Below are 8,682 nucleotides of genomic sequence, written 5' to 3' on the forward strand. Positions count from 1 at the left end.
ACACCACTGCAACTCATATCTGGTGTAACAGTAGTGTACATTTAAAAAAATAAATAAATACAATTTTGACTGTAATAGATTGAATAGCAGTTAGTTGTCTGCAAGCGTGTGTGTCAGGCTTACAGTGTCTACTCTGCCAACTTCTGCCAGTGCACAGTGCCATTCATATCTGTTGTCACAGTAGCTTGCACGCATAGTACCACTAATCGAAAAAAAAAAATGACAGGCAGGCCACCCCGCAGGGGCCGTCAGGTCATGGTGCTGTGATTCCCTTTGGCCCTGGAATAATGCCCAGTGGGGGGCGTGGCCTGAGCTCTGAACGAGATGGATGCATAGAGTGTGAGCTCCGATCCGCCGGCACCTAACACAGCCTTTTAATAAGCTACCTTCAACATACATGGGAAGCCACCACCGTACTGATGCCCCCCAGACCCCGAAGAGCTCCCAGATCGGGCACACTCATGGCCTGATGGATGGTTTCCTCCAAAACCAAGCCGACATGAGCGAGGAGGCGAGTGGATCCAATATGGCGCCGGCAGAGCCGTCCCCTAGAGAACCTTGTGGCGCCACACTAGAGGGGGTCGGGGAAGAGATCAGATCTATGGCTGCTGCTATACAAGACGCTCTGCAAGCCTAGAGAGCAGGAATCCGGACAGAGGTAACTGCCCACATAGGCCACATCCAAGACTTGGAGCGCTCTCAGGAAATACAGACCACAAGGCTGCAGGCGACCGACACAGCCCTCGCACACCAAGGGGAACTACTATTACACATGAGGAGGACAATAGAGGACTTGGATAACAGAGGGAGGAGATGCAACATCAGGGTCTGCGGGGTCCCTGAACCTGACGGAGAAGAAAATCTTTCACATGATCCTGGGAGATGACGCTCCACACACATTCAGGTATGAGCGGGCGCACAGAGCATTACGCCCCAGGTCATCAGATGACAACCCAAGAGATATAATATGCTGCCTCAGCTCCTTCCGAGACAAAGATGCCATTATGAAAGCGGCCAGATCTCGACCTACGGTTTCCCTATTTAATGATCTTTCGCCCATCACGCTGGAGGCCAGGAAGGCACTGAAGCCCATAACAGCGACCCTGCAAGAACTGAATATCCAATACAGATGGGGCTATCCCTTTGCCTTGCTGGCCCGTCACCGGAATGGTTGGGCCTCCATTCGTTGGCCCGAGGAGATCCCGAGATTTCTGGAAGAAATGGACCTGCCACATATCCCGGCCCTGACTGGGTCCTGGGCCCACTAAGGGGGAGACCCCAACTGCAAAGAGCACCCAGGAGGCGAGGAGGGGGACCAGCGCAGGGCCCAGCGCAACGCAGGCGCATCAACCCGGAGGCACCAGAATAAGGGGTATGTCCACTGCCCCCCCGGGTGCGTTTCCCCGGTTCTCATTCCTGCCTGGGGACCCTCCACACACCATGGCCTTCACAACACATATAATGCTTGAACACACTACCCTACTGAGGGGCTTTTAAAAAAAAAATCATATTAATAACAGCGTATTATGCATGTATGACTAAAGTACGTGATGCTATTGCTTATGCATTGTTTGCATTGTTTGTTTTTCACTGACTAACGTTCAGGACATGGGAGGCGTCCCCAGGGGGGCGGGGGACGGGACATTGGTGGGGGTGGGCCGAATGGGCTTTGACCACTGTTTTCATAAGTTATAATTTTGAAATGTATGTATGCTTATGTTTATACGTTTGGCTTTCCATGTACTGACATCGGCACCAGGCTGTGGGGCTGGCGGAGAGGAGTTGGTTGGTACTGAACGGATACCACACTCTCGCTTTTGGTCCATTAAGGATTGGGGCAGGGCTGCTAACCCCTACTATGGGCCGTGCATAGGTCTAGACGGCGGAGCTCCCCGTAGGTCCACTCCCCGGTCTGGTTACCTGGGTGGACCCGAGCTTCTCTTGCCGTCGCACGGCTACACCCTCCTTTTCTCAAAGGAGGACTGAGGTGGACACTCTCCTTTCCCCTTCTTGGGGTCACCTCTACTTGGGGATCCTCATAACTCTCCACTTTTTTACTCTAAACACTTTACTTACTCTGCAACCTAACCTTGGCCCCCCCCTGACCCTAGAGCGCACCCCACATACGGGTAGACCCATCCCCCCTACTATTCTACTCACCCTAAACTTACTATATAAGGGCAATGTATATAGACCCACAACCTTACACACCTGTCGACTTGACATAGAACTGGCCACGGGGTGGGATCCTTGTGTACTCGGAGATTCCACGCCACTTGGCCAGCCGCTTCCGCGGCTACACTGTGGACTGACCACTGGGAGAACACATGGAGACGTGTAAAGGCCTCCTGATAATTGTGATATAGGAACTAGTGCTGAGATTTCAGCGTGTCCTGGCCTGACGGGCGGAAAGACAATGGCGTACCTCAGTGCTCCTCTAAATGTTATGGTACATTGCTGCAGCTACCGACCAATATCCTTACTAAACGCGGATACAAAATTGCTTACAAAGGTACTGGCGACTAGGCTACAACGTGTGCTGCCAAGCCTGATCCATGCAGACCACACAGGGTTTATACCGGGGAGGGAGGCGCGGGACAGTACACTGCGCCTCTTCTCCATACAACACAGGGAACGGGAGGCGCGGGACAAAATTTTACTTCTTTCCACGGACGCCGAAAAGGCTTTCGACCGCGTTAATTGGTCGTACATGATGGACACTCTACGGGCCATGGGATTAGGACACAACATGTTGAAGTGGATAAACCACACGCAACTATCCGGGTGAACGGGGCCCTTACTCCCAGCTTCGAGATCCATAACGGAACTAGACAGGGATGCCCCCTGTCACCACTCCTATTCGCAATGACCCTGGAACCGCTATTACACGCGATCCGCCATAATCCAGATATCTCGGGATACACCTGGATGGGAACAGAACACAAAGTGGCCGCATATGCAGATGACCTTCTCTTCTTTATCTCTAATCCACGGGTCACGATGCCCTGCCTACTCCTGGAATTTGAAAAATTCGGGAAAATCTCAGGATTCAAACTTAATCTCTCAAAATGTGAAGTGCTCAATCTAACTTTTCAACCAGAAGAATACTTGGAACTGGGAACCATCTTCCCATTTTGCTGGTGCACAGGGAAGATGAAATATCTTGGCATATGGATCACCACAAACCCGCAGGAGCTTTATCGACATAACTTTGCAACCATCCTACGAAAGGTGACCTCAGACCTCGACAAATGGGCATACCCACACATCACATGGCACGGACGAATCGCAGTGCTCAAGATGAACGTGCTTCCGAGAATTCTTTACCTATTCCAAACAATCCCCATGGCACCACCGACAACCTTCTTCTCCACCCTGAAATCGACGGTCATCTGTTATGTCTGGAGGGGGGAAAGGTCTAGACTGCGTCACGACAGTCTTTGCCTACCTAGACTTGGAGGTGGCCTGGCGCTCCCAGACTTCAAACGATATCATCAAGCCGCCACACTGCAACGAATCCTGGAGTGGCACACAGTTGACTCCCAGAAGCAATGGGTCGTTCTGGATGGAGGGGACTCGCGTGCCACACTTAAAGCGGCGGTGTGGTGAGGGGGAATGGGATGTCGCACGGGCGGAGGAACGGGGAACCCGACAACACAGACACTAAAGACATGGGAAACGCTGCGGAAGACTACACATGTGTCCCCGATCCCTAGTCCTCTGCTTCCCATAGTTCCCAATCCAAACCTGGCGGGAGGCATCCCAGCCAGGGCCTGGATATTCCTGGAAGAGATGGACTACATTCCGATTAGAGCGGTTCTCCATGAGGGTGCAATTCGACCCCTTCGCACATTGATGGCCAATAGACCTAGTACGCCTATGGCGTCCCTTCGCTATCTGCAGTTAACACACTACTATGGATCTCTCCCACGTAAGGAACACCTACACAGAGACCTCACATGGTTTGAGGGTCTTTGTCACCTAGGAGCCACGCACGAGAAAGCAATCTCACTGCTCTACCAACACCTGCTGGTGGGAAATGCCACGACGAATAACACCTTCAGGAGACAGTGGGAAGACCAACTGGGTGGACCGATATCGCAACCACAGTGGGACACAGCACTCTTATGGCAACACAAGAGCTCCTCCAGCTCCCACTATCAAGAAGTCAACTATAAACTGATATCCATGTGGTATAGAACGCCGGTCGCACTGCACAGGATCTTCCCAACGACATCCCCAACATGTTGGAGATGTCAGGACGAGAGAGGTACGATTATACACCTATGGTGGGACTGTAGGCTCATTGCCCCATATTGGGAACGAATCTGGTCTGAAATCAAGACGATACTGGGGGAGGACACGGAATGGTCCAAGGAACTAGCCCTCCTACATATAACCTCCCGGTCCATCTCTGGGTATAAGAAGTCCATCCTACATCATCTACTGAACGCAGCCAAAGCCCTTATCCCTGTGTACTGGAAGCGAACTGAGGCCCCCACGGTTGAAGAATGGCTACATAGGATCGGAGACATACAATTGGCGGAGGCACTGCAGGCATCCCTGATGGGTCGGGAGGCCAGGCACGCGGAGATGTGGCAACCATGGCTCGCATACCAGGCTAGAGGGCACTGAACATCCCGTGTGGGGGTTGGGGGCGGAGGACCGAGAGGCAGATCGCACCCCACACCACCAACACTCTTGGGGTTGGGACCACCACATCACTGGAGGTATATTCCCAGGGCTGGTGAAACCAGCATCAGCCCAACGACCCGATCCTCCCACATACACTTCGCGAGGTCGAGAGCACATAACCCAACTGAGATTTCCCATTTTTAACATGACTACAACACTTGCATACACACGGGTTGCGCTGTGGGGACACGGGGGGGGGGGGGGACTCGCTGTGACCGCTACTCTCATTCTCCCTTTCTATCTTTCCATACCACGTTAATCTCTCTTACCAATCCAAAACATAACAAACAATAACAGGGGACAAAAAATGGAATACCTGATGCTGACACTGCCATGGGTTCTTCGAACTGCGGGACGTGGGAACTCACTCATGGGATAACTTGACCTAATCTTAGGATCACAATATTTTTGCTTCCCACACACGGGGCACCGGACAATCATGTCCATTCTACCATTTTGTACTCCTACTGAAATATACACTGTATCTCATGACTGCATTTGAACTAATGCTAAGCCTGGTGTTAGAAAAATGTATACTATTACTAAGACCATAACAGGATGTATATATGTCCAGGTACCATAAATGCCACAGTTGACACTTTACAAACCTTACTTCTCTGTTATTTACTGTTAAGCATGAAACTTATTGCTGTAACTAAATCTCGATGGGAGACTTGACCCTTTAGACACAAAAAGCCTAACTCAAAACATTGAGGCACCATTACGATATTTCTGTCTGTTACGCAGGCCTGTGAGCCGAACCTATCTGTAAACCCTTCTCTTCTTAAATAAACAGATTTACAAAAAAAAAAGAATAATGCCCAGTGTTCAGAGGCCACGTACCCTGAACTCGAAAAGTTCTGAGGACATAGTTGACTGGCTAACGCAGGACACTCAATCTTCTACAGCTTCCGCTCGGAACCTTGACGCACCATCCTCCTCCTGCTTAGCTTCGGGCACCTCTCAAGTTACCACTCGCCCGCCTGCCGCCACCACCAACACTAGCACCACAGCCGCTTCACTTGGTATGTCAGAGGAGTTATTTACACATCAGTTGGAAGAAATGAGTGATGCGCAACCCTTATTGCCAGAGGATGTAGATAACACGGATATGTCTCAGTCAGGCAGCATTACACACATGGACATACGGTGTGATGATGATGATGTTGTACCCGCTGCTGCTTCCTTTGCTGAGTTGTCAGATACAAGTGAAGCGGTTGATGATGACGATGCGTCCGTGGATGTCACGTGGGTGCCCGCTAGAAGAGAAGAAGAACAGGGGGAAAGTTCAGATGGGGAGACAGAGAGGAGGAGGAAACGAGTTGGAAGCAGGGGCCGCTAGAAGAGAAGAAGAACAGGGGGAAAGTTCAGATGGGGAGACAGAGAGGAGGAGGAAACGAGTTGGAAGCAGGGGGAGGTCGTCGCATGGAGCTAGTGGCACAGTCAGACAGCATGCATCGGCACCCTGGGTCAGCCAGACAGCACACCAATCAACGCATGCTGTTGCCACCACCAGAATGCCGTCATTGCAGAGCTCAGCAGTGTGGCATTTTTTTTGTGTGTCTGCCTCTGAGTTCTCAGTTCTCTCAGTTCCTGCTCATCTGCCCACAGTCAGGTGTCTGTCAAGAACATGTTTGAGCGTAAGAAGCCAATGTCACAAAGTCACCCCCTTGCCCGGCATCTGACAGCTGGCTTGTCTGAACTCTTAGCCCGCCAGCTTTTACCATACAAGCTGGTGGAGTCTGAGGCGTTCAAAAAAATTGTGAGAGGCAACGCAGAGAGAGGAGTCTGAAGAAGAGGAGTCAGAGGAGGAAGGTGGCTTTGAGGAGGTGGAAGACCAAATACAGCAGGCGTCCCAGGGGGCTTGTTGTCACCTTTCGGGGACCCTTGGTGTTGTACGTGGCTGGGTGGAGGAAGAGACCTTCAATGACATCAGTGAGGACAAGGAACGGGACATGGCTAGCTTGGTATCCAACCCCGTGCAAATGGGGAGTTTGCGGTTGTGCAAATGGACTGTTTGCGGTTGTTTGCAGTGTGTTAAACGGGGAGTTTGGTCTGCCACTGTGAAGCGGGCGTAACCCTTACACTACCTGATCGATACAACATCATACCTGATGTTTTAAAGCACGTTATTCCAAACAATTTAGGAATGTTAGGTGATTTATGCTCTTTATGGATTAAAACCAGACTCTGCATCAACTATGTAATTTTCCATGGGAGTTTTGCCATGGATCCCCCTCCGGCATGCCACAGTCCAGGTGTTAGTCCCCTTGAAACAACTTTTCCATCACTATTGTGGCCAGAAAGAGTCCCTGTGGGTTTTAAAATTCGCCTGCCTATTGAAGTCTATGGCGGTTCGCCCGGTTCGCCCGTTCACAAACATTTGCGGAAGTTCGCGTTCGCCGTTCGCGAACGGAAAATTTTATGTTCGCGACATCTCTAGTGCTCAACATTAGGGGGCGTGCGGTTACCCTGCAGACCCTGCTAATATATTCCACACTGTGACTCCTAACTTCAACATCAGGCATACTGGGTCCTGGTCGTCCGACCGCCGCCCAGACAGTGATTGGGTCCTGGTCACTGGACTGCCCACCTGACTGTGAAACTACGAATGGATCGTTAAATCTGGTACGAACCCGAACTTTGCAGTTCGAGTTCGCTCAACTCTATTATGGATCCTTTGATCGCTACATGTATTACTTGGATAACTGGTAATTCTCGAGCTAATACATGCCGATGAGCGCTAAGGGATGGCCGCTCCGCTTTTGCACCCTGCTCCCTCTTATGCTGTGCTGGTGCCTCTGTGCGACCAGCGCCTCTCCCTCCTGGTCTGCATGACCTTGATTCCATGTGGGGTCTAGGACCTCATCATTCTCCACATCATCTTCCACCCACTCCTCAACCCAGCCCTCCTTGCCGGTATGCACACTGCAGAAAGCCACAGCAGTTGGCACCTGTGTTTTTCCAGCATGTAAAGTCTGCAAAGGACATATGGAAATTGTTTTATAATTGTATCCAGGCAACAGTTTTCCCTATAAGCTGACCTCTCAGTTTGACTTGTGAGGGTATTGCCCCAGAATTACAATATTGTTTAAGTACCTCTTAGCTTCTGATAACTGGGTTAAATATAGCAGCTTGTTATCTGGTAGTTTCTAGCGTAGAAAATATCAATCTGTTTTCTATCACTTAGATTTGTGTAACAAGTGTTGTAGGTGTTAAACAAGATTGGTTGCATATTCTCTGCATATTCATATTGGTTGCATATTCTTTAGGAATCTCTAGGATCTCTAGGAATCCACCTCTTTTTGCACTCTCATTATTGTCTTTCCACCCTCCTTCTTTTTGTTTTAATCTTCTCCTCCATTTGTCTATCTCTTTTTTTTCCTCCTAATATCTTTCATCTTCAATTCTATTTCTATTTTCTGATCTACCGTATATACTCGAGTATAAGCCGAGTTTTTCAGCACATTTTTTGTGCTGAAAAACCCCAACTCGGCTTATACTCGAGTCAGAGTCTGTATTATGGCAATTTATATTGCCATAATACAGACTGGGGGCTGTGGGGGCTGCAGAGAGATGTTACTTACCTTTCCTGCAGCTCCTGTCAGCTCTCTCCTCCTCCGCCGGTCCGTTCAGCTCTTCTGTCAGCTCACAGTGTAAATCTCGCGAGAGCCGCGGCTCTCGCGAGATTTACACTGGGAGCTGACCGAGGTGCTGAACGGACCGGTGGAGGAGGAGAGAGCTGACAGGAGCTGCAGGAAAGGTAAGTAACATCTCTCTGCAGCCCCCACAGCCCCCTCCTACACAGTGCCCATCCACTGGACCACCAGGGAAGGAGAGCCCCCCTCCCTGGCCAGCTAGCAAGCAGGGAGGGGGGACGAAAAAATTTATAAATATTAATAATAATAAAAAAAAATAATAAAATAATAATAATAATAAAATAAAAAATAATAATAAAATAAAATAATAATACTAATAAAAACATGT

The sequence above is a fragment of the Pelobates fuscus genome, chromosome 3 (genome assembly GCF_036172605.1).
Source record: "Pelobates fuscus isolate aPelFus1 chromosome 3, aPelFus1.pri, whole genome shotgun sequence".
Taxonomy (NCBI): Eukaryota; Metazoa; Chordata; class Amphibia; order Anura; family Pelobatidae; genus Pelobates; species Pelobates fuscus.